Genomic DNA, 27,487 nt, shown 5'->3' on the forward strand with positions numbered 1-27,487 from the left:
TTCCTCTGATTTCCCAGATGTCTCATCACAGACCACTTTGCTTGATTCCATTCACACAGTTTCTAGCTTTTAGTTACTTATCATTTCAACCTCATGTGAGATGGCTTGCTAAATGATAATTGCTGTGTTAGCCTGAAACAAATTTCACTTGTACCAACTTTCAGAACTGGAGAGCTGCTGGGCTCCTTCATATCTTCCAGTACCTACATTAAGAAATGGTTCCTGAGAATTGGATCCCAAGAGAGCAGTCAGCATGTGTTAGTCCATACTTCCAAGTTCTTGGTGAAAATTTTGACCCTTCTGCAGAACAGCATCCTGTATAAAAACCCTGAGCACCTGAAAAATCTAACTTTTTAGCTCCTGATATTGACACCCTGCCACTAATCTCTCAGATTCCCTGTGGTGGTGAATCTTTTCTCTTGTGCACCACAAAAGGACTGGCATTCTCCTCCAGATCCCTTTAATTATTTCCTTTAATATGTAACACTTCCAGTCCCAAAGCTATGTGACAAGTAATTTCTAACAAAATTCCTAGTCTTCTAAAGCAAGTCCTTTACCATATTTCTTAATGAAAACATGTTCAGCCTGAATTCAGTTTTCACTATAGAGAAAAAAATTTTTTTCTCAAAGCTTTCTTCTTCTCAATCACCCCAATAACAATTTAGCTGTTTGGGTATGTTCTGCTGGGCTGCTTCTTTCTCTTTTTCTCTGTGGATTTATTCTCATATAATCAGGAAAAATCTTGAAGGTAAACTTTGGCCCTCAGTGTTCTTATAAGAAAACTCCTACCTGAAATCTTTGCACAAGGGTTGACTCTTCCCCAAAAACAAAGATTTATTTTTCTATTATATATATTTAAATATTTATTTCATTATTTTGTTTGTTCATTTGTTTTGGTCTTGTGTACATGTGGGTTTTAAATTTTTTTAATGTTTATTATTTTGGGGATTACAGGAAAGAAAAAACAGCTCATAGTTTCAAAGAGCTTATTTCCTAACAGTTCTGAAAAGATGTATGCAAAAATGAGAGTATGTGGAACTTTAAAAGAGATACATTTGAGTTGAACCTATTAATTCCTTAAGTTGTCACAGGAAAAAAATAATCTGTCAAGTTATTTTTGACATTCTTTACAGTTTACTTTTATAATTAGTGCTGCTATATTCAGATTGCCGAATTAGGTCCATTTCTGAGTATTTTATTCTTACAGAACATGAGTGATTACAGTGGAAACTAGCTAGGAAGGAGTATTATAATTGGATAAAAAATTTAAAAGAGTGAATTAATTATTGGGAACTATAATTAATCAGGGTTATTCTTCTCAAGGTTAGCACTTTAAAATGTATTTTGCAGGTAATATAAATGCCTCACTTAGTTAAAACCTTTTATAATGATGATAATACACCGTATCACAAAGGCGAGGAGAAATCCCTTTTACATAAAATCCCTGTTTTGTTTAATTTTGTTACCTCTGCTCTATCATCAATCCAATGGTCAGCCAGCAGAACAGAAGGCAGGATAATTGGGTTTGGAGTATTACCACCCGCTTATGGAAATTTGGAGAGCTGCAGTCACAAGTGACACTGGTATCAGTGCTGTTATACCAATTCCTAATGGACATCCATCCACTTTCTCAAAGCCTTCACCTTACATTTTAGCCACCTGTCCAGCATGCGTTCAAGAGAGACCCTTTAGTGGGCTGCCCAGGTTGTTTTAAATAGACTTATATTTTAGAATCTAGAGTGTGTTTTTTAAATTGTAATTTTATGTTACAGAGAATTGCAAATATACATAAAAATTGATAAACTGTATATGTATAGAAGCAGGGGGTATATTGGAAATCTCTGTCAATTTCCTCATCCTCTCAATTTTGCTATGAAACTAAAACTGCTCTAAAAAGAGAATAAAGTCTTAGGGGAAAAGTTGACAATTATAATGAATCCACCTATACTCCTTCATCTAAAACCATCCACCTATGGGCAATTCTAACTCCTCTACTCTTCATCCATATTCTTTTTCAAATTAATTTGAGTAATAGCAGACATGGTATAATTTAACCCTTCATCATTTCACTATGTAAGCCTAAGACATAAAACCCCTTTTTTGTTAGTATAACCATATATACCATTCATAACTAAAAATTAATTTTTCTTTAATATCTTCAAATGTATTCAATTAACTCAAAAAGGAATTAGAATCTCTGGTAAAAAAATTTTTTTTCTAAAAGTCAACAATTTTTTTTTAATTTTTAAAACTTTTTTCCATATTTCAATTTCATTTTTTTTGTATTCAAGCAAACTCATATGTAATGCTTTCTGTAATATCGTTTGAAATTATTTGTGTATATGTTTTTATCTGTTTATCTTTCCATTTGTAAATATGAATAAAGAGATACTCCAAATTACATTTACATCAAGCTGATGTAAGCTATTTCTGGGTAATGGGATCCAAGATGATCTATTTCAAAAATGTTTTGTGTGAGTGTGTATATACTTACACACATGCTTTTGGATTTTTGACTTTTTTATATAAAAAAAATATATACATACATACATTTTTTTTTTATACATACATTTTTAAAAATTCATTTTATAAAATATAGTGGGGTCACATATCATTGCTAAGTTCAAGGGTATAATTTAGAATTTTAAAAATGTAGCTCATATAGCTAAATGTATTACATGTAATCAGAATAGTCTAAGTTATCCTACAGTAGCAAACAACTTCAAAATATCAGTGGCTTGGGCTTCCCTGGTGGCGCAGTGGTTGAGAGTCCGCCTGCTGATGCAGGGGACGGGGGTTCATGCCCCGGTCCGGGAAGATCCCACATGTTGCGGAGCAGCTGGGCCCGTGAGCCATGGCTGCTGAGCCTGCGTGTCCGGAGCCTGTGCTCCGCAACGGGAGTGGCCACAACAGTGAGAGGCCCGCGTACCACAAAAAAAAAAAAAAAAAAAAAAAAAAAAAAAAAAATATCAGTGGCTTAATATAACAAAGATTTCTTTCTTCTTCTTTTTTTTTTAATCTGGCATTTCTTTTCTCATTTCAATTTCATTACATAAATAGAATGGGGATATATTCATGTTGTGAAAGATTCAAATATCCAAAATGGTATAATTTAAAACATGAATGATTCCTTCCCTTATTTCTTGACAGGTGCCCTTCATATCATTTTTGCATGGATTTACTTACATATATGAACACTTTCTTAACACAAAGACTTGGGATGATATGATCTCTAGGATGTGTTGTTAAAGTGAAGAAAGCAAGTCACAGGATGAATAGCAGAGCCTAATCCCCTTTGTCTTAACAAAGATTTATTTCTTGATTACAGTATACATTTGTTGAAAATCTGCTCACTGTATTCATTTAGGGATCCAAGATGACTTAGCAACCAATCCCTTGAAAGATGTTGATAACCATCCCAAAGGGAAGAGAGAGAGAGAGCTTTGGAGAGCTTTGTACATGTAACTAAATGTGGGTTTCTTTGGTTTTTCTTAATTTTTATTTATTCATTTATTTTTGGCTGCTTTGGGTCTTCATTGCTGTGCGTGGGCTTTCTCTAATTATGGCGAGTCGGGGCTACTCTTCGTTGTGGTGCATGCGGGCTTCTCATTGCGGTGGCTTCTCTTCTTGTGGAGCACGTGCTCCAGGTGCACAGGCTTTAGTAATCGTGGAGTATGGGCTCAGTAGTTGTGGCTCGTGGGCTCTAGAGCACAGGCTCAGTAGTTGTGGCTCACAGGCTTAGTTGCTGTGTGGCATGTGGGATCTTCCCAGACCAAGGCTCAAACCCATGTCCCCTGCATTGGCAGGCAGATTTTTAACCACCTGGGGAAGTCCCTGTAACTAAATGTTTAGCCAGCGAGTCACTTCAGCTCATAACTTCTTGCCCGACTAATCACATGGTCCCACCCAACAATAAAAGTCCCAGGAAGTGATTTCCTATTGGGCATCCAGAACTAGTTTAGAACTAGAAATATCTGTCAAACTGCACTAATGCCTACCATAATAGTTCAATACTTTACTACATAGGTGGGCTACCCAATTCATATATATAATTTTTAAATTTATGTTTTACTTTTCAAGTTTTATCTACCAAAGTTTTTGTGGGGTGGATCAGGAATAAGAAAATTTTCCTTAAAAGGACATAACAAAGTAAGACCATAGTAACATCTTGGGACCGAAAGAAGGTGGATACGAGTGCATACAAAATCAACTCTCATGTGCCAGACGTTGGGGATAAAGACTGAGGGAGACACTAATTACTTTCTCGAGGGTTTCATAGGTAAAGTGAGGCATCAAGCCATATCTCATTTTCAATAAGAGCGTATCTATCATAGCCACATGCTGTCCATGTGGAACGGTAAGGTAGTGTAACGGCACTGTATAAATACCTGCCAAAAGGAGGTCAAAGGATTTGTCTTTATTCCATGAAGAAACTTTTCAGATTTCTCCTTCTCAGTTATACTGACAAGAACTGAGGCAGCTTACATATTGATTAGGAATTTTTAGAAGAATCACAGTGACTTCAGTTCTCTAACCTAACTTTTTTGTAGTCATGCTCAATATCAGTAAATCAAACCCTTTAATTCATTTTCCAATATAATTTCCTCTTAATATATGAGGGATATATGTTTATTATAAAAACAAATTTTTTAAGTTAAGCTCAAATATAAACTACCTAGTGCTTGAATAACCAGAGATAACTGTCAACTTTTGGGCATATGTCCATACAGATTATTTTCTTTGTGATTTTTTATGGATTACATTGTATCACAGTGTACATTTTATACACTTCAGGTACTTAAATGTATGATGCCACGTTAAAATAGTTCACTATGTTTTAAATATTTCATGTCACAATATTGCACACCTCATTCTTAGTGTCTGAATTGTGTACAATTTTACTGTGATTTATTTAATCATTTCTATTTTTATTGAGCATTTATGTTGGTACAACTATTCCAACAGATGTAAGCAATTTTGGGTTGAACATCAGTATAAGTTCATATTATGTTCAACTTTATTTCCTTTAGATAAATTGCTAGTTGTGAAATTGCAATGTCAAAATGTGTGTTTATAGATTTTTGATGTTGTGTGCCAATTCATCTTCCAAATTGTATAGCAGTGTATTCTTCCACAAGAAATGCATAAGAACATCCCTTATCTTAGGTACCTTATTTTTCACTTAGGCTATTATAATTATTTACTACAAATAAATAATAAAATTAAAATCCTTAATACAAAAAAAAAAAGAAAATTTGTATGTTAACTAGGGAATTGTGTGTGGCTGTTAGTAAAAGATCTGAAATTACAGCAGCTTCACTTTCTCACAAACAACAAATTCAGACAGGCAGTTTGGGGATATATGGCAGCTTCTCATATTATCAATGGCCTATGATTTGTCAATCTGCTTTGTTCCTTTTAGAATATGTCTCTATTCCTTAAGTTTGCCTTACCATCCACAATATGGATGTTGTAGATCCAGCCATCATATCTCCATCCAAATCAATGAGTCAATGAAAGAAGGAGGAAAATAGATTTGTAAAATTGTAGAAACCCGCCACCTGAGTAAGCTCTCCTAAAAGAGGTCATTTTAAGAAGCCCCATCAAATGTTTGTTTACACATCATTTGTCATCCTTATCTGTATAGGAGGGTTGAAACTATTATCTTCAGCTGGATATATTACTGATTCTGTCAATATAGGTACTCCCTAGTAAGGAAGCCATAGGAATTTGATACTAACAAGGAAATTAGCAGCTTCTGTCAAAACATTCTATATACATATACATTTAAGTTTTTTCAATAGGTCAAAGTTATATGCCTTTTTTAGTTTACATTTTAATCAAGAATTATCAATAGTTTATAACTATTTTTTGGCAAGTTTAAAAACCCCAAGAGATAAAGTAAATTCAGGCTGCGGGAATAGATTTCTAAAGTAAGAAGAGTTGCGTATCCAATAACTTCATAAAGATAAATTTTTTAAATGTTGTAAATTCAAATAGTACATGTATAACTAGATTAATTATTAAATGTACCTTTATTTTCTCTACTGAAAAAGCAGCACAATTTGTCTATTTAGCAATCCAAAGAAGATTTTTAGAGTATTTTGAAAAATCACCCAGAGAAACGAACTGAAAGTCATGATTGAAAATGATAAAGGATCTTTCAAATTACAAAGTCACTTGTGGCAGGTTCCTTAATAGTTTAATCTACTCTCATAGTACCTTTCATTATACTTTTTAATAATAAAATATCCCTGAAGGTAATTATACCTTCCAGTTGGTTTTATAGAGCCCTATCTCTGATAAACTTGTGTTAAACACAACAAAAACACATGGCCACACATAAGTGTGATAATTTTTTTAACATTGTTAATTTTAAGATTTTTAACATAGTTGGGCCATCATGAGATCCCATGTTTGACAACATTCTTTCTGTGGAACAGACAAGTCAACAATAATGGAACAAAGTAGTTCCTGGATAGAAAGTTCTGAGGTTTAAGTATAAGATCACGTTCCACCTTTTAGTCTAGAGCCTTTGGGAAATTTTTAAATTCTTCTGCGTTTAAGATTCTCTAAGGAAAAATGTAGGGAATATCTGATTTATAGTCTTGGATAAGGGAATTCCCTGGTGGTCCAGTGGTTAGGACTTTGCACTTTCACTGCTGAGGGCCCAGGTTCAATTCCTGGTTGGGGAACTAAGATCCACAAGCTATGCGGCATGGCCAAAAAAAAAAAAAGAAAGAAAAGAATATATAGCCTTGAATAAGAATATGAATGGTAAGAGAGAGATACAAAAGTACTTGGTGTTTAATAAAACTCCATTCAAGCGTAAAGTAATATTATCATATTGGCAAAACACTTATAAAAAGAGAGTCATTTGCCATACATCATTTGTTTTCCTGGAGGTAAAGGGCAAACCAATATAGCTTTAGCTGTTATTGATTTTATAAATAAATTTCCGGAAGGCCTCAAATATTATTGGTCCTCTGCAAGATGCAGGAATATGAAGAAATAATTTACCTTAAATCTCTCCCTTTGGAGCCACTTGGGATCAATTTAGGAATCTATGGACAAGTTACAAGATTTTTGCATAAAATTTGATGTTTCAAGAACACATTGTTTAATGAATAACAGTACCATATTGTCTTTTAAAAACACTCTTAAAAATACAGAAATATATAGTAAATTGAGATTTTCACATAACAGTTTAAACTGCCTTCATCTGAACTCAGAAAATCAGAACATACAGTGTTTCTCCTCCACATATAGAATATGAAACTTTTCCAGTAACAGTCCAGTGATTTACACTTTAGCATCCTCTAGCCTTGCCTCAATCCAGCTCCAGTTAGGAAACCAGAAACCACATTAAGTATTTCTACAGGAGGAATTTAACATAGGGAATTAATTATGCAGATGTTAAAGGGCTAAACCAACACAAAAGGACCACTGAGGCAATCCAGACATAGTAGCTATAGGATATAGTCACCACCTCATGAGCTAGGGGAACAAAGAAAGTGGTTGGGGTGTCAGAACTGGGAAAACTGACACAGGGCTCCCCCAAACTGGGACTCACACATGTGAGGGACAGTTCTGCCCACCTGGTGCAATTTTCTTGGGTCCCATAGAGGTGAGTCAGACCTTCAGGTAGGAATGGATGCTGCCAAGATGGTGCTGGTAACTCTGGGGGACACAGCAAAGTTGATTTAGGGAACTTTGTAAAAAGCTGGAGGCTCGGAACCAGTTGCTACCTCAAGACCAAGAGTAACTTATCAGGAAAGTTCAGGACCCCTGCCCTTATTACTGATGCAATGATCTAGGATGAATTATCGTTGAATAGTAACTATCTTCGCCTCTCCTCTTGATGTCTCCACCTCGAACAAAAGCAAAGTGTTCCTTAGCATGGTTCCAGAATATTTTGATTCAAAATTAAGAGAATGGGGAGGTAGAAAGAACTTTCAGAACATGAGGTGAGAGGGGGAAGATGAATCTAGAAATATTAATTCTAACTACAAAGGAGAAAAAAAGGGGGGAAATGCCAGTAGACTGGAGTAAAGAGAAGGGTGTTTGAGATTTCACGATTTGAAGGACTTTAGAATAGACGTGAGGTAAGAAAGTATTAGACCTTGGAGGGAAGGGTTTCTAGAAGTACTGGTGTGGGAACTTCAGTGTTCTCTGAGAAATGCATATAAATGTTGGAGTTTCTTTTTAGTTACTACCTGCTGGACAGAGTCTGCTGCATGCAGAAAGTGTACCATGTGGGTTTCAACACTTATTCAGTTTTCACAGAATAGAAACTTAGTACCTGTTAGAATGCTGTAAGAAATACCTTTATATATTCCTCCCTATGTAATGTTTACTGGTGTTTCACACTTACATGAACCACAGACAGAACACTACCCAAATGAAACCTCTTCTTCATGTTAAGGAAAAGAAAATAAAATCATGGAATGGAGAGGATGATGTTCACTAATCAAAAATTAAACATTATTAAAGTTCCGTAACAACTGTGTTTATGTGTTTCCTTTAATTAATAAAATGTTAGCACAATTAAAAAGAATAAATGATAATATCTAAATGTTAATAAATGTCATAATGATTAATTATATTATCTCCTACTGACAGCTCAAAAAAAAAACAAACATTTTTTTCTCTTGACATCTCAATAAAAGAAAACACTCGACTTCATCATGTTACTTAGAAATAACACCTTAAAATCTTATATTAAAAAAACACAGAGTTAACAAGGAGCTTTCAAACTTTGGAAAAGCAATTGAATGGAAAATAAACATTTGGGGCTAGCTCATTTTGCCACTGTAGAATCCTTTTCCAACTCGTTTTGCTTTTGGATTGATTTTTTAAGTATATCTGTGACTGACAAGCCTTTCATCTCTGCACTGTTGCACAAATATACATTAAAAGTAAAAGTGAGCAGGCAAACAATGGTTGTAATTTACTTTCAATCATAAAATTTGCCTGGCTTAAGCCATTCTAGGTTTTCTTGGCACCTCAAATAAGATCTTCTCCTAAGAGGAAGCTTGCCATGTCTAGACAGCAAAGCCTATGACAAATTATAGTAAATTTGGCAAGTGTTTAGAACATCTTTGTATAAAAGATATCACTTGCATGCTCTAGCTTTACCTTACTAAACGCATGACCTTGGGATTGATATTGACCTTTCCTAAGCCTGTGTTTCTTCACCTGCTCAATGGGGAAACTAAAGTGTCTATGTCATGGATTTGCTAAAAGAATTAAGTGAAATCATGCTTCTATATCGCTGGCACATAATTACCTATACTTAGTAGTTGTATTATTAGCAATTTTGTATGGCACCTAGCCTATGTATCAGGAGAACTGCTGGGATTCCACAAGATTTTGCAGTTATTTTACCCATTGATCATTTCTGGTTTTAAGAAATACCTTCCCAACAAAGATTAATTGATGGCATTTATTTCTGTTTAACATTTAAAATGTGTTTGAATAGATCTGTTTTTATATTTGATGTTACTTCTCAAAGAATAGTTTCTTTGCTCATGATAATGCTATGGTTAGAAATTACTTGTATGTCTCCAAACAAGACTTCTTAGCCTAAATATTTTAAGTATCACTATTATTAGGAGATAATCATATGCCCAGAATAACTTTACTAGTCATAATATAAAAGCTGTTAAATATGAAAACATTCCATATTCCTACTCCATAGAGGAAACCAGCTTTACAAAGTCTCCCATCATATTTTCCTCTTATTTTAGCTCTCTTTATGACAGACTTTTACTCTCTCAACCAAGTCAGATGTTTTACCTGCACTATTTCATTTTGCCTTTTGTCTTCTGCCCCTTCAGCCTACAATACTTTCTTTATTTTAAAAATGCATAGTATCACTTTCTTTCTGAATTTTCAGAAGCACACACAGACTCATACATTCACACATGAACATCCCTGGACACTTTCAGATAACCATCCATGGTAGAATCTGAAAACAAAACTGGAAGAGACCTTAGTGACTAACAACTCCCACCTCCTTGTTTAGAAGACTTTGAAACCCCAGGGTGGTTAATAACAAGCCCTTTGTCACTCAAAGACAAGACATGAGCTCGTTTTGCTTCATCAGGCTTGGTCTACATATATTTTCAAGGTAGCATGTTCAATACTTATCCAATAAATATTGACTGAGCACCTTCTATTTGCCTGGCACCATCCCAGGCACTGGGGATAGAGCTGAAAGGAAGAAAATGGCAAAAATCCACCTTCACATTGTTTACTAGTAAGGAACAAATAAGCAAATAATGTTTAATATCATGTCAATGAAAGACAAATTCTATAAGGAAAAATAAAGCATGTAAGATGACACAGAAGGCCACTCTTCCACCCCCTTCCATCTACTTTGCACTTACATTAGGTTTCATGCTATATAGGCATGTCTTCTTGTTCCTTTAAAACAATCCTTTAGATTATCCTTTTATTAGGTCACTGATCTGGCCCAGTCTTGGATTCCCCCCCGACCCACCCATACCCATTTTGCTCTACAGGCCTATTGGCCTGCTTTGTTTTCATCATTAACATGTGGTTCCCCATCTGTAGTGGACTGGCCTTTAAATCATAGTACAAGAAGATTGTCTAGAGATCACATAGGCATGGATAGCTTTATAGCAATTTATTTCCTTAACTGTTCTCCTTTTCAAAGTTGCCTTCTTAAGCACCTGTCTGTCTATGGTCTGCCAGTTCTTCCCTTGCTTCCCTTCCACAGTGTTCATCTCTTGCTGCAATAAGAAACTAAACTCTCTCCCAGTCCAAATCTCATTTTGATGCATTGCCCCAGGTTATAAAGACTCCCAGGGATAATCTGAGAATGGAAAGATTCAGTGTGGTGACTGAGACATTTTATTTCATCCCGGCTATAAACTTGTGACAGAGCTCAGCACCTCTATCTATCTATCTATCTATCTACCTATCTACCTATTATCTCTTCTTCCATCCAGTATTAAATACTTATAAAACATCTACAGTGAGATTGCTTCAAGATGGCAGAGTAGAAGGACATGCTGTCATTCCCTCTTGTGAGAACACTGGAATCACAACTAACTGCTGAACTATCATCGACAGGAAGACACTGGAACTCACCAAAAAAGGTACCCCACATCCAAAGAAAAAGGAGAAGCCACAATGAGATGGTAGGAGGGGTGCAACCACAATAAAATCAAATCCCATAACTGCTGGGTGGGTAACTCACAAACTGGAGAACAGTTATACCACAGGAGTCCACCCACTGGAGTGAAGGTTCGGAGCCCCACATCATGCTTCCCAACCTGGGGGTCTGGCAATGGGAGGAGGAATTCCTAGAGAATCAGACTTTGACGGCTAGCGGGATTTGACTGCAGGACTTTGACAAGACTGGGGGAGACAATGACTCCACTCTTGGAGGGCACACACAAAGTAGTGTGTGCATCAGGACCCAGGGGAAGAAGCAGTGACCCCATAGGAGACTGAATCAGAGCTACCTGCTAGTGTTGGAGGGTCTCTTGCAGAGGCAGGGGGTGTCTGTGGCTCACCACAGGAACAAGGACACTGGCAGCAGAAGTTCTGGGAAATACTCCTTGGCGTGAGCCCTCCCAGAGTCCACCATTAGCCCCACCAAAGAGCCCAAGTAGGCTCCAGTGTTGGGTCGCCTCAGACCAAACAACCAACAGGGAGGTAACTCAGCCCCACCCATCAGCAGACAAGCAGATTAAAGTTTTACTGAGCTCTGCCCACCAGAGCAACAACTAGCTCTACCCACCACCAGTCCCTCCCATCAAGAAACTTGCACAAGCCTCTTAGATAGCCTCGTCCACCAGAAGGGCAGACAGCAGAAGCAAGAAGAACTATAATCCTGCAGCCTGTGGAACAAAACCCACATTCACAGAAAGATAGACAAGACGAAAAGTCAGAGAGCTATGTACCAGATGAAGGAGCAAGATAAAACCCCAGAAAAACAACTAAATGAAGTGGAGATAGGCAACCTTCCAGAAAAAGAATTCAGAATGATACTGAAGATGATCCAGGACCTCGGAAAAAGAATGGAGGCAAAGATCAGGAAGATGCAAGAAATGTTTAACAAAGACCTAGAAGAATTAAAGAACAAACAACTAGAAGAATTAAAGAACAAACAGAGATGAACAATGCAATAACTGAAATGAAAAATACACTAGAAGGAATCAGTAGCAGAATAACTGAGGCAGAAGAACAGATAAGTGACCTGAAAGACAGAATGGTGGAATTCACTGCTGTGAAACAGAAAACAAAAAAAAGAAAGAAAATGAAGACAGCCTAAGAGACCTCTGGGACAACATTAAACATACCAACATTCATGTTATAGGGGTCCCAGAAGGAGAAGAGAGAGAGAAAGGACCTGAGGATATATTTGAAGAGATTATAGTAGAAAACTTCTGTAACATGGGAAAGGAAATAGCCACCCAAATCTGGGAAGTGCAGAGAGTTCTAGGCAGGATAAACCCAAGGAGAAACATGCTGAGACACATAGTAATCAAATTGACAAAATTTAAAGACAAAGAAAAATTATTGAGAGCAACAAGGGAAAAACAATAAATAACATACAAGAGAACTCCCATAACGTTAACAGCTGATTTCTCAGCAGAAACTCTACAAGCCAGAAGGGAGTGGCATGATGTATTTAAAGTGATGAAAGGGAAGAACCTACAACCAAGATTACTCTACCCAGCAAGGATCTCATTCAGATTCAACTGAGAAATCAAAAGCTTTGCAGACAAGCAAAAGCTAAGAGAACTCAACACCACCAAACCAGCTCTACAACAAATGCTAAAGGAACTTCTCTAGGCAGGAAACACAAGAGAAGAAAAGGACCTACAAAAACAAACCCATAACAATTAAGAAAATGGTAATAGGAGCATGCATATCAATAATTACCTTAAGTGTGAATGGATTAAATGCTCCAACCAAAAGAGACAGGCTCACTGAATGGATACAAAAACAAGACCCATATATATGCTGTCTACAATAGACCCGCTTCAGACCTAGGGGCACATACATACAGATTGAAAGTGAGGGGATGGAAAACGATATTCCATGCAAATGGAAATCAAAAGAAAGCTGGAGTAGCAATACTCATATCAGATAATAGACTTTAAAATAAAGACTATTACAAGAGACAAAGAAGGACATTACCTAATGATCAAGGGGTCAATCCAAGAAGAAGATATAACAATTATAAATACATATGCACCCAACATAGGAGCACCTCCATACATAAGGCAACTGCTAACAGCTATAAAAGAGGAAATCAACTGTTAACACAATAATAGTGGGAGACTTTAACACCTCACTTACACCAATGGACAGGTCATCCAAACAAAATTAATAAGGAAACACAAGCTTTAAATGACACAATAGACCAGATAGATTTAATTGATATTCATAGGACATTCCATCTAAAAACAGTAGATGACACTTTTTTCTCAAGTGCACATGGAACATTCTCCAGGATAGATCACATCTTGGGTCACAAATCAAGCGTTGGTAAATTTAAGAAAATTGAAATTCTGTCAAGTATCTTTTCTGACCACAATGCTATGAGATTAGAAATCAATTACAGGGGAAAAAAATGTAAAAAACACAAACACATGGAGGCTAAACAATACGTTATTAAATAAGCAAGAGATCACTGAAGAAATCAAAGAGGGAATCAAAAAATACCTAGAGACAGATTACAACGGAAACACAACGATCTAAAACCTATGGGATGCTGCAAAAGCAGTTCTAAGAGGGAAGTTTATAGCAATACAATCCTACCTCAATAAACAAGAAAAATCTCCAATAAACAATCTAACATTACACCTAAAGGAACTAGAGAAAGAAGAACAAACAAAACCCAAAATTAGTAAAAGGAAAGAAATCATACAGATCAGGGCAGAAATAAATGAAATACAAACAAAGAAAACAATAGCACAGATCAATAAAACTAAAAGCTGCTTCTTTGAGAAGATATACAAAATTGATAAACCATTAACCAGACTCATCAAGAAAAAGAGGGAGAGGACTCAAATCAATAAAATTAGAAATGAAAAAGGAGAAGTTACAACAGACACCACAGAAATACAAAGCATCCTAAGAGACTGCTACAAGCAACTCTATGCCAATAAAATGGACAACCTGGAAGAAATGGACAAATTCTTAGGTATAACCTTCCTGACTGAACCAGGAAGAAATACAAAATATGAACAGACCAATCACAAGTAGTGAAATTGAAACTGTGATTAAAAATCTTCCAACAAACAAAAGTCCAGGACCAGATGGCTTCACCAGTGAATTCTATCAAACATTTAGAGAAGAGCTAACACCCATCCTTCTCAAACTCTTCCAAAAAATTGCAGAGGAAGGAACACTCCCAAACTCATTCTCTGAGGCCACCATCATCCTGAAACCAAAACCAGACAAAGATACTGCATAAAAAGAAAATTACTAACCAATATCACTGATGAATATAGATGCAATAATCCTCAACAAAATACTAGCAAACAGAATCCAGCAACACATTAATAGGATCCTACACCATGATCAAGAGGGATCTATTCCAGGGATGCAAGGATTCTTCAATATATGCAAATCAAACAATGTGATACACCATATTGACAAATTGAAGAATAAAAACCATATGATCATCGCAATAGATGCAGAAAAATCTTTTGACAAAATTCAACACCCATTTATGATAAAAACTCTCCAGAAAGTGGGCATAGAGGGATCCTACCTCAACATAATAAAGGCCATATACAACAAACCCACAGCAAACATCATTCTCAATGGTGAAAAACTGAAAGCATTTCCTCTAAGATCAGGAACAAGACAAGGATGTCCACTCTCACCACTATTATTCAACATAGTTTTGGAAGTCCTAGCCACGGCAGTCAGAGAAGAAAAAGAAACAGAAGGAATACAAATTGGAAAAGAAGTAAAACTGTCCCTGTTTACAGATGACATGATACTATACATAGAGAATCCCAAAGATGCTACCAGAAAACGACTAGAGCTAATCAATGAATTTGATAAGTAGCAGGATACAAAATTAATGCACAGAAATCTCTTGCATTCCTATACACTAATGATGAAAAATCTGGAAGAGAAATTAAGGAAGCATTCCCATTTACCATTGTGACAAAAAGAATAAAATATCTAGGAATAAACCTACCTAGGAAGACAAAAGGCCTGTATGCAGAAAACTATAAGACACTGGTGAAAGAAATTAAAGATGATACAAACAGATGGAGAGATATACCATGTTCTTGGATTGGAAGAATCAATATTGTGAAAATGACTATACTACCCAAAGCAATCTATACATTCAACGAAATCCCTATCAAACTACCAATGGCATTTTTTACAGAACTAGAACAAAAAATCTTATAATTTCTATGGAGACACAAGAGACCCCAAATAGCCAAAGCAGTCTTGAGGGAAAAAAGCAGAGCTGGAGGAATCAGACTCCCTGACTTCAGAATACTACAAAGCTACAGTAATCAAGATGGTATGGTACTGGCACAAAAACAGAAATATAGATCAATGGAACAGGATAGAAAGCCCAGAGAGAAACCTACACACCTATGGTCAACTGATCTATGAGAAAGAAGGCAAGGATATACAATGGAGAAAAGAAAGTCTCTTCAATAAGTGGTGTGGGGAAGACTGGAAAGCTACATGTAAAAGAATGAAATTAGAACACTCCCTAACACCATACACAAAAATAAACTCAAAATGGATTAGAGACCTAAATGTAAGACCAGACACTATAAAACTCTTAGAGAGAAATGTAGGAAGAACACTCTTTGACGTAAATCACAGTAAGATTTTTTTTTTGATCTGCCTGCTAGAGTAATGGAAATAAAAACAAAAATAAACAAATGGGACCTATGAAACTTAAAAGCTTTTGCACAGCGAAGGAAACTACAAACAAGATGAAAAGACAATCCTCAGAATGGGAGAAAATATTTGCAAATGAATCAGTGGACAAAGGATTAATCTCCAAAATATATAAACAGATCATGCTGCTCAATATTATAAATCAAACAACCCAATCAGAAAATGGGCAGAAAACTTAAATAAACATTTCTCCAAAGAAGACTTACAGATGGCCAAGAGACACATGAAAAGCTGCTCAGCACCACTAATTATTAGAGAAATGCAAATCAAAGCTACAATGGGGTATCACCTCACACCAGTTAGAATGGGCATCATCAGAAAATCTACAAACAACAAATGCTGGAGAAGGTGTGGAGAAAAGGGAACCCTCTTGCACTGTTGGTGGGAATGTAAATTGATACAGCCCCTATGAAGAACAGTATGGAGGTTCTTTTAAAAACTAAAAATAGGGGCTTCCCTGGTGGCGCAGTGGTTGAGTGTCCACCGCCTGGGAAGATCCCACATGCCGCGGAGTGGCTGGACCCGTGAGCCATGGCCGCTGAGCCTGTGCGTCCGGAGCCTGTGCTCCGCAATGGGAGAGGCCACAACAGTGAGAGCCTTGCGTACCACAAAAAAAAAAAAAGAAAAAACCTAAAAATAGAATTACCATATGATCCAGCAATCACACTACGGGGCATATACCCAGAGAAAACCATAATTCAAAAAGACACATGTACCCCAATTTTCATGCAGCACTATTTGCAATAGCCAGGTCATGGAAGCAACCTAAATGACCACTGACAGTCGAATGGATAAAGAAGAGGTGGTACATACATATAATGGAATATTACTCAGCCATAAAAAGGAACAAAATTGAGTCATTTGTAGAGACGTGGATGGATCTAGCGACTGTCATACAGAGTGAAGTAAGTCAGAAAGAGAAAAACCAATATCGTATATTAACGCATATATGTGGAACCTAGAAAAATGGTACAGATGGACTGGTTTGCAGGGCAGAAATAGAGCACAGATGTAGAGAACAAACGTATGGACACCAAGGGGTGAAAGTGGCAGCAGGGGGAGGTGGGGTGGTGAATTGGGAGATTGGGATTGACATATATACACTAATATGTATAAAATGGATAACTAAGAAGAACCCGCTGTATAAAAAAATAAATAAAATAAAATTCAAAAAAAGGAACGAAAAACCAAAAAAGAAACCATCTTCAATGTGTTCTTTTGTTCAGAAAATATATTAGTAAGCAACAGTAAAAAAAATATTTCCTTTTTGGTGCTTACATTCTAGTGGTACACTATCTTCCTTCCTTCCTATCTTTTTCCAATCTATGTTAAATAAGAATTAATAAGTGAGAAGAGTTGTCACCAGGACATACATTATCATTTTTTTAAATTAAAAACAGACATTTTTCCGATTGAAGTTACATTTGATATGAAGGACTGGTTTGACAATGAGGACTGTTTTGCCAATTAGCTTATGCAGTTGAATTAACTAAGTCTGAAGCTGTGAACTTTTGATGTATGTATATTTAAAACACATATGTAGTAGTCCTCACTTCTGGAAAATATATAATTTGCAACTCTAAACAAATGATAATTAAAAATATAGATATCAATTTTATAATATGAGAAGACATAGATGGTTTTTCTAAATTATTTTGGGGAATACCCAGTCTACCATTTTGAAACTCACTGTGCTAGGGTTCTTCCACTTTAAAACTGATTATAGGGAGGGGTAGGGGCCCTCAAATTTCCCTTGAATTTACTTTCTTACTTACTAGGAGATCAGCTCACACTGCAAAGTTCTCTCCTAATCGAATAAATGGAAGAAAGGTGGTAAAAAGTTTTGAAAATTACAAAAATGTTTATATTCATTACCCTTTGTTTACAGTTGATGGTAATCTTCCTTATGGGAAGCTGGGCTTCTCAACCTTAACACTGTTGACATTTTACACGAGATCATTCTTGGTTGCAGGAGCTATCCTGGGCATTGGGACTTGTTTAGCAGCATCCCTGGCCCCTACCCATGAAACGCCAGCAACCCTTCCTCTTCTAGTTATGATAAAAATGTCTCCAGTTATTGCCAGATTGTCCCCTAGGGTGCAAAATCATCCCTTATTGAGGACCACTGTGCTATTGTAACCAGATGTGTTGACTTCCTTCCTGATTTAGTATCTAGGCATCCCCTCGGATTTGCTTATCCCTGAAACTAAAATCTCACCAAACTTCTCTGTGTACATCTAGTCAGTAAGAGAAAAAAAAAAGGAAACTTTACCAAATCTATTCTCCTGGGGTTATTGGTGGAGTGCCTCACCCTAAGAGGTACGTATGTCATGGGACTATTTTTTAGAAGATTTCCTCACATTCTACAGTGAGTTAGTACATTTATTCTTTAAGAGACACGTAATTCTACTCAGCATGTAACTGTCAAGCAGAGTTGTTGATTGAAAATTAACTCTAAACATTAAATATATACAAGCAAGGTAAAAACAACTACTCAGTTATTCCTAACTATGGTATGTATAGATAACTGTGGATTGACTTAACTATAGAATATGATTTTAAAAACGAACAATGCTGTGATATTTGGTGAAACTTCTTTGAGTGGAAAGGATTCACATCGATGGGCTCATTCATGTGACTCAGTTTTAACCAGAGCTCTAAGAAAGTAGGTGCCAACTGTGTAAATTCCAGAGGGGAACTATACAGGCAGGACTTACAGAGAGAGAGGTGGATTAAAACCAGTTTTGCCAATCTTACAAAGAGTTTTAATTTGGAGGGGCCAATAGGTCGGAAATAAAAGAATTTCTTCAAGGAGTTATTCATGATAGAGGACGGATTGATGGTTTTCACTTCCCCGCAAACCTAATTTTAAAAGCTACACGGAGAACCCTTGAAGATCCTAGAGACGTGACTTTTGGAGATTAGTGGACATGGTGCATGGTGTCTGATTAACTCCCGAACAAAAAGGCTACAGCCGAGGCTGCCCAAAAGGTCACAGCAGCAGAGAACAGAGCTGCATTTGGAAGAAACCACCTTCTCCCTAAATGCAAGTCAAAGATAACTACACGCATCCCACAGTGGAAAGGTTGGCTGAAGGCTGCTTCCCCGGAGAGCTTCTGCCCAATGACAAGTGACCTCAGCAGAAGAGGCTGGAAGTACACAGTGACATGCAGAACTGAGGAGGAAAGGTAAATGGCCAACTGAAGGAGAGGCACCACCCAAGTAAGAGGAACACTGAGGACATCCCCCAGGAGTAAAAGGGGGCACATGTGAGAAAAAGGATCACCTTTAAACATCCGCCACCTCCAGAGAGCACCAGCACCCCATTACTTAATGTCAGCCGGTAAGGACCTATCCTGTCAGCATCCTCTCCTCCTTCCTCTATTTCAATCCTGGAGAAGGCACAGGCAGCCTAATGAGTGAGAGAAGGACAGCAGCAGTCAAGGCAGAAAAAGACACCAACCCTATATTCCCTTCCTGCTAGACGAGGCAGCCAGGGGAAAGCAGGAGCTGGTGGAAGGAGGGTCCATTGGGAGAAACTTTTAACTTTGAATCACCTTCTGAGTTTGTGATCAATACAACACAGTAGACAAGTAATTACTAAAAGGAGATAATTTCTTTGTGGCTGAGATTGACTGAAGAGTGGTTGATTGGGTAAAGGGAAGAAGCTAAGCTGTGAGACTTGCCCAAGATTTCTTCTAGGTAAAGAAGAACCAGTTGCATGAAAAGCATTTGGAGAAGCAGTGAGGAGGAAAAAATAAAGTTGTTTTCTGATTACATTCTACAAGTCCTGCTTGTTCAACATATCAGTTACATACAAGTAAACACTGAACAGCTTATTCAGTGATAATCCAAATGACAGCTTTATAGTGATAATATAGTATCACTTTTATTTTGCTATAAATTACATAGTGCCTGCCTCTTCATCACTCAGACAAAAATCTTCTCACTTCTCTTTCATCATAATATAGTGAATTCCTGCCATAGTACTGTACAGGATTTATCAGTCTCTAGTTTGAAAGAATAAGAAAAGAAAACCCCACACAGAAACAATTCAGACATGCTTGTTTTTGCTTGTAAATCTTCCCTAAACATAATAAAAATAATTGATTGAGGGAGACATTGGTGAGTGATGTTATAATTCAATCTCTGGGCTTTGATTATAGCATAAACCAACTGGATTTCTTCAACAGAGAAATAGCACTCACATCAATCTTGTCTTATTGGTGTCCTTTATACTACATATATAATTACACAGCTTAGAAAAATGTTAGATTCCAAAAGCATTTATTCTTCCGATGGATATTCAAGACAGAAAATTCTCTACAGAAGCAAACTTGGAATGAATGTATGGGTTAAAAGTATATCTCAGCCAAAGGGGAAACAAGTGCCTATTTCTAAAGAGGTAGCTTGCCTAGTAAAGGAATTTTATATGCTGTATTGATATACCTAAGTTCCAGACTTGCAGTTAAGACTTGGAAACTTGGATGGGTATTATTATTAAGTATTATTATTATTAAGCTTTTGACTGCAAAGCTTAGTTAGAGGTGAGGAAAGGAGGGAAGTGGAAGGGAAGAAGGTAGGAGTGATGGAGGTGGATAGAGAAAGAGAATTGATTTTAAAAGTAACTGAAAAACTCTAAGGTGCCTTCAAGTATAGCTGGAGCCAGGTGCTCAAGTAACATGAAACTGTCACTGTGCATACCACCTTTTCGTACCTTCTGTGTTGACTTCAAGCTCGTTCTCCACTCTGTGCTGACCTATGCAACAAGAAGCTTACATTCTTTTAGCTCCAAGTTCAGCGGAAGAGGATGCTCCCTTCATGGTTTTCCTTCTGAGCTTAGCCCTAAATAAATTGACATGGGTCGCATGTCCATTTTGAACACAACATTGTGATTGAATGCATAATACATGATGATTTCCCAGCCCAGCATAATATGCCCTCTGCTAGTTATGATGGTGGAACCAGCCCCTGGCAAATAATAAGAACTGAAAATAGTGTGGCAAAGGGAGTCTTCAAGCAAAATCTGCTCTTATAAAATAAAGGGAGAAAGGAAGCTAAATAGATGAAAACAACAGATTCCATTTACGATGATTTATGTAATCTCTTAGGATTTAATCTTCTCATCTGTAAAATAAATGTTGATAACACAAGCTCTACATATTTCCTAGATTCACTATTGTAAAACTTAAATGAGATCACAGATGCACAAGTGCATCAAAAGAAGTACTGAGTTAAAAAAATCTTTTTTAATATGTTGAAAAGGTCTGCAGATCAGAAAAAGTGTTTATATTGAGACTAACTAAATAGCTCTTTAATGGAGGATTATGTGATATTTCTCACTGTGCATGTCAGCAGTTATTGTTATTTCCTTTTCTAGGAATAAGGACTTCATAAAAAGGTTAAAATGGATCTAGTTGTTGTAGTTTTTTAAATTGAAGTATAGTTGATTTACAATGTTGTGTTAGTTTCAGATATGCAGCAAAGTGATTCAGTTACACACATATATGTATACATAAATATATACACACACACATATATGCTTTTTCAGATTCTTTTCCATTATAGGTTATTACAAGATATTGAATATCCCCTGTGCTATACAGTAGGTCCTTGTTGTTTATCATTTTATATATAGTAGTGTGTGTCTGTTTATCTCAAATGCCTAATTTTTCCCTCCTTCCCTTCCCCTTTGGTAATGATAATTTTTTTTTCTATGTCTGTAAGTCTGTTTCTGGTTTATAAATAAGTTCATTCATATCATCTTTTTTAGATTCCACATATAAGTGGTGTAAGATATTCATCTTTCTCTGTCTGATTACTTCACTTAGTATGATAATGATAATCTGTAGGTCCATCCATGTTGCTGCAAATGGCGTTATTTCTTTATTTTTTTATGGCCGAGTAATATTCCATTCTGTGTGTGTGTGTGTGTGTGTGTGTGTGTGTGTACATACATACATTCATACATACATATATGTATACCACATCTTCTTGTTTTTAATTATTTTTTATTGGAGTATAGTTGATTTACAATGTTGTGTTACTTTTTGCTGTACAGCAAAGTGAATCAGTTATACATACACATATATCCACTCTTTTAGAATCTATTCCCATATAGGTCATTATAGAGTATTGAATAGAGTTCATTGTGCTATACAGTAGTTTCTTGTTAGTTATCTATTTTATATATAGTAGTGTATATATGTGAATCCCAATCTCCTGATTTATCCCACCATGACCCACTTTCCCCCTTGGTAACCGTAAGTTTGTTTTCTACATCTGTGACTCTATTTCTGTTTGTAAATAGGTTCGTTTGTACCATTTTTTTAGATTCCACATATAAGTGATATCATATATTTGTCTTTCTCTGTTTAACCTACTTCACTCAGTGTGACAATCTCCAGGTCCATCCATGTTGCTGCAAATGGCATTATTTTGTTCTTTTTGTATTGTATTGTATATATGTACCACATCTTCTTTATCCATTCCTCCTTTGACGGCCATTTAGGTTGCTTCCATGTCCTGGCTATTGTAAATAGTGCTGCAGTGAACATTGGGGTGCATGTATCCTTTCGAATTATACCACATCTTCTTTATCTATTCATCTGTCAATGGGCATTTAGGTTGCTTCCATGTCTTGGCTGTTGAAAATAATGCTGCTATGAACATTGAAGTACATGTATCTTTTCGAATTAGAGTTTTCTTTTTTTTTTGGATGTATGCCCAGGAGTGGGATTGCTGTATCATATGGTAACTCTATTTTTAGTTTTTTAAGGAACTTCCATACTATTCTCCATAGTGGCTGCACCAATTTATATTCCCACCAACAGTGTAGGAGGGCTCCCGTTTTTCTGCACCCTCTCCAGCATTTATTATTTATAGACTTTTTGATGATGCCTATTCTGACCAGTGTGAAGTGATACCTCACTGTAGTTTTCATTTACATTTCTCTAATAATTAACAGTGTGTACCTGTTGGCCAACTATATGATTTCTTTGAAGAAATGTCCATTTAGGTCTTCTGCCCATTTTTTGATTGGGTTGTTTGTTTTTTTGTAGTTCTTCAAATATATAATAACCCTATGATATGAATAAGCAAGAGTGAAATATTGAGATTCAGTGAATTTCCAGGCAGTCACAAAGCAAATAAATATCCTCTTAAGGTTGAGAAGGCTACTTCTTTTTCTTAAGATGACAGCTTGGTGCATAAAAAAAAAAGAACTTAAAAAATGTGATCTTGAGAGTGTAACGGAACTGCATTTGAGTTTCTGCTTCTGCTTTACCATTACTTGGGTGTGAGATGTTGGACAAGTGACTTAACCTCTCTGACTCTCAGTTTCTTATCTGTAAAAATAAGGATGATAACTAGCTTGTGGGGCATTAGTGAGTTTTAGAGCTAAAGTGTTCCGTAGGATTTTTCACATAGTAGGCACTCAGATGGTGATTTTATTCATCTTTATTATTTTGCAGTCCTCAGTACACTCTCCTAATAGTTCTAGATAATGAGGTGCTTTCAAAGGATAAAGTAATGAAGTGGAGCTTAAGATGAACAGGTCAAGTGCTTGCTAAATGACCTTTGCTGTATTTCAGGAAGCCAAGGGTATGAGTCAGACTTTGACTTGGAGGAACAGAGCCACTGTAAGTGATATAGAATAGGGGATTTTTAAAATAGGGATTATGGGAATTTCCTGGTGGTCCAGAGGTTAGGACTCTGCACTCAACACTGCCCAGGGCCCAGGTTCAATCCCTGGTTGAGGGACTAAGATCCCACAGGCTTCACAGCCAAAAAAATAAAAATAGTAAAATAAATTAAGGATTACACCTTATGCAACTCTGGGAGCTGGTGGAGACAGTCACAGAGGAGATCTGGGTGTGGAGGAGAGAAAGGACATGCCAGAGTCCTTGTCTGTCTCTCATTGCCTACAAATGCCACCAGGGTGACCTGCAGAAGGAGCTGTGCTCTAATCTTCACCACCAAGTTGTAACACATTTGATCCAGGACTAGCTGACACTCAAGGGAGGAGATCTGGTGAGCACTGAAGACTGGTTGATGTCTGGGTGATGTCCCATACCAGCAAAGTAAGCCACCAGATCAGTGACAGCATGTGTGAACTGCCTGAAAGCCTGGAGACTGCACTAACTTTCAAGGAAAGAATAATGGCTGCTCTTTCCCTTCTACCTTCCATTCCTCTTGTGTCCAGCACTGACTCTAAACCATGCAGGTAGGGCAATCTGAGAAAGGTAGTTCCAGATGAGTTACGATGATACAGTACAAAGCCACCACACCGAGTAACAACTCAGAACCCGAATACCACTGATAAGGAGAAGCTGAAGAAGTGACGACTGTTTGTGGTTCACATTTAGGAGGGGGAAAAGCAGCTAGAAGTGCTTTCATCCTATTTTTTAAACTTTTTACTTTTAAATAATTTCAGACTTATCAAAAAGTTGTGCTGTACAAACAACTCCATTATATCCTTTACCCAGATTTCCCCATTTTGCCACATTTACATATTCTTCTCTATCTCTCTCTCTCTGTAGATAGACAGGTAGATAGGTAGGTAGTTAGGTAGATAGATAGATAGATAGACAGACAGACACATTTACATTTTTTTTTTTCTGAAACATTTGGGACTAAGTGGTATGCTTGGAGCCCCTCTATCCCCAAATACTTCTGTATTTCCTAAGATCAAATACACGACCACATTACAATTATCAGAAATAGAGAACTAGCTTGATTCAGTACTATTATCTAATCTCCAAAGCTTATTTAAATTTTACCCTATTATTGCAATAATATCCTTTATGGCCCAAAATTTAAAAAAATAAAAAGGTCTGGTCCACATTTCAATCCAGGGTCACATGCTGAACTTGGTCGTCGCATCTCTCTCGTCTCCTTTATCCTGGACCAGTTCTTTGGTCTTTGTCTTTCATAACCTTGTCATTTTTTGAGAGTATAGTATGTTATATACTTTTGTATTCTGTCTTTCCATTTTGGGTTGTCTGATTTTTTTTTCTCAAAATTTGACCGAGGAATTTGGCAGGAAGAGCAAGAAGTGATGCTGTGTTCTTTCTAGTGCCTCACATGAGATGGTGTCTGCTTTCTTCTCCAGTTTTTAAGATACATTCTTATACCATATATGCACTTGTCCTATCATAGCAGAGGATTTTTGTTTCCTCGAGACTGGAGTTGGCAAATTTTTCCTGTAAAGAGCCAGAGAGTAAATATTTTTGACTCTGCAGGCCAAGTCTCTGTCACAACTACTCAACCTGCTGTTGTAGCATAAAAGTTAGCTCAGGCAATATATAACGAACATGTGTGACTCTGTCCCAGCCTTATTTATGGACTTGAAATTTGAATTTCATGTAATTTTCATGTCACAAAATATTCTTCTTCTTTTGGTTTCTGTCAACCATTTAAAAATGTCGGGCTTCCCTGGTGGCGCAGTGGTTGAGAGTCCGCCTGCCGATTCAGGGGACACGGGTTCGTGCCCCGGTCCGGGAAGATACCACATGCCGCGGAGCGGCTGGGTCCGTGAGCCATGGCTGCTGAGCCTGCGCGTCCGGAGCCTGTGCTCCACAACGGGAGAGGTCACAACAGTGAGAGGCCCGCGTAACACACACACACAAAAAAAATGTAAAAACATGTAAAAACAATGATTTGCTCCTCAGTCGTACAAAAAATGGATTGCAATCCATACTTTGCTAACCCCTCCTCTAGCCCTGCAGGTATTGTTACTCAAAGCTGCTTTCTTCCTCATCACAGCTTCTCTATTACACAGCTATCTCAGCTGTGAAGTCCATCTTTGTATATTCTCTTTGCCTTGAATGGCCTGAAATGTGTGGTGGGAAAGCAGAGCTGTTTAACTTGTAGAAACTGATTTTTCTTTATTACTCCATATATTTTCCTCCAGTCCATTTCTTGTATGTGAGTATTGTACTTAGAACTAATTTTCATCTATTGCACATTATACAATACTATTAGTTTGATTAATTAATGCATAATACATCCTGGAGACTAATTTGTTTACTCCAGTGGACTCATTAAGGCTTGCCGTATGAATGTGGGATTAGGTTTAAAAAGGGAATCACCTTCGAATGATTGACTCCCATGTCTGTTTAAAAAGAAAAAAAATCTGACAAGTGAAAATCAAGTAATCTATATCCCTCTCATTAGCCGTAAAAGAACATTAAAGGATTTCTAAAGCTATGTGCATATAACTTGATTTCCTATGGTGTTATTGTAGAGTTGCATGATTTACTTTCAATAATTGATCATAGAAAAAGCCAATTAAAGCAATGTGCTAATATCTTCCTCCATAGGTGAATAGAGCAATGAGGACTTGCATCCCTGCTTAATTCTGTATGTCAGTGCATATTTTAAGTTTACCATCTTGCCACCCATGATAACGTTATTGCCTGTCATGCAGGAATAAAACAACTAATAAACAAGACTACTGTTAGGTGGGCCCCCACGAGCAAGCATTGTCAGAGGCAGGAGAACACATTTCTTGATGTTATATTTGTACTGTATTCTGCCCTTTAGGGATGGTTTATACACCTTGGTAGGATGAGATGGTGGGCCTAATATATCATAATCCTCCCGTGTTTCTGTTTCTGTTGCACTGTTTTTAGCTGAATACTTAGATATTCTGACAGAGCTGCCATTCGAAAATTCAGAAATGTGTAGATGTATGCACCTGTCCTGTGCCTGTTTTCTGCAAACCCTTATCTGTCACCCAGTGCCTTTTCCAAGGTCTCGGCCTTAGAAAAGAGCTGAAATCCAGTTATCAGCGGGGGTTTCTGCCGCAGATGTGTACCTGAGGGCTATTTTAGAAAGAACAGGTTTGTAATTAGAAATCTTGGTGCTGTGAGTGTACTACAGGACTAAATATGCAGACGCTTCCCTTTTCATTGAGAAATCTCTGTAGAAGGTTTGAGGCAGATCTTCACAGCTGCATTTGCGAGAGAGCAAGTGTATTGTGTTTTTATTGCTTGTGCAGCTCCGGGTCATCTCAGAGAGTGGCAGTGACTAGTTTATAAAGAGTTGTCACTATTGCCCGGCTTTGGGTATTTATGCTCTCAAAAAATGTGGCGTAAACAGTTTGTGATAAATTCTCTCTGAGCCAAGGTTACTGGAACTCCTTTACTGGAGATATTTAGCTATTGGATAGGAACCCAGCTGTCCTATGCTGTTTCCAATGCAATCAAGTCTGCAGACCTGAGGTTGAAGAAGATGACCTCCATTGATAGGCTGGCCTTGGGCAAAATTGTAAAGTAGGCAAAGTTCCCATTCCGTTTGTCATTTCACCAGAATGCCCTCAGGCTCTTCCATGCCACCCCCGGAGTTATTTCCCCGTCACTTCATCAGGCAATCTCTCCAGTGTTTTTTGTTGTTGTTTGTTTGTTTGTTTTAATCTAATTTAATTAATTTATTTTTTATACAGCAGGTTCTTATTCGTTATCTATTTTATACATATTAGTGTATATATGTCAGGCCCAATCTCCCAATTCATCCCACCACCACCACCTTCCCCCCCAACTTTCCCCTCTTGGTGTCC

At 37.1% G+C, this 27,487-nt stretch overlaps 1 non-coding gene across 1 annotated transcript; it reads left to right on the plus strand.

The window, feature by feature from the left end:
- The first annotated feature begins 6,622 nt into the window (after nucleotides 1–6,622).
- TRNAE-UUC (transfer RNA glutamic acid (anticodon UUC)) lies at nucleotides 6,623–6,695 on the plus strand. The gene has a single exon. It is a non-coding gene; the product is annotated as a tRNA-Glu (tRNA).
- Nucleotides 6,696–27,487: the final 20,792 nt, after the last annotated feature.

This window comes from Phocoena phocoena, chromosome 3 (assembly GCF_963924675.1).
Source record: "Phocoena phocoena chromosome 3, mPhoPho1.1, whole genome shotgun sequence".
In the NCBI taxonomy this organism is placed as follows: Eukaryota; Metazoa; Chordata; class Mammalia; order Artiodactyla; family Phocoenidae; genus Phocoena; species Phocoena phocoena.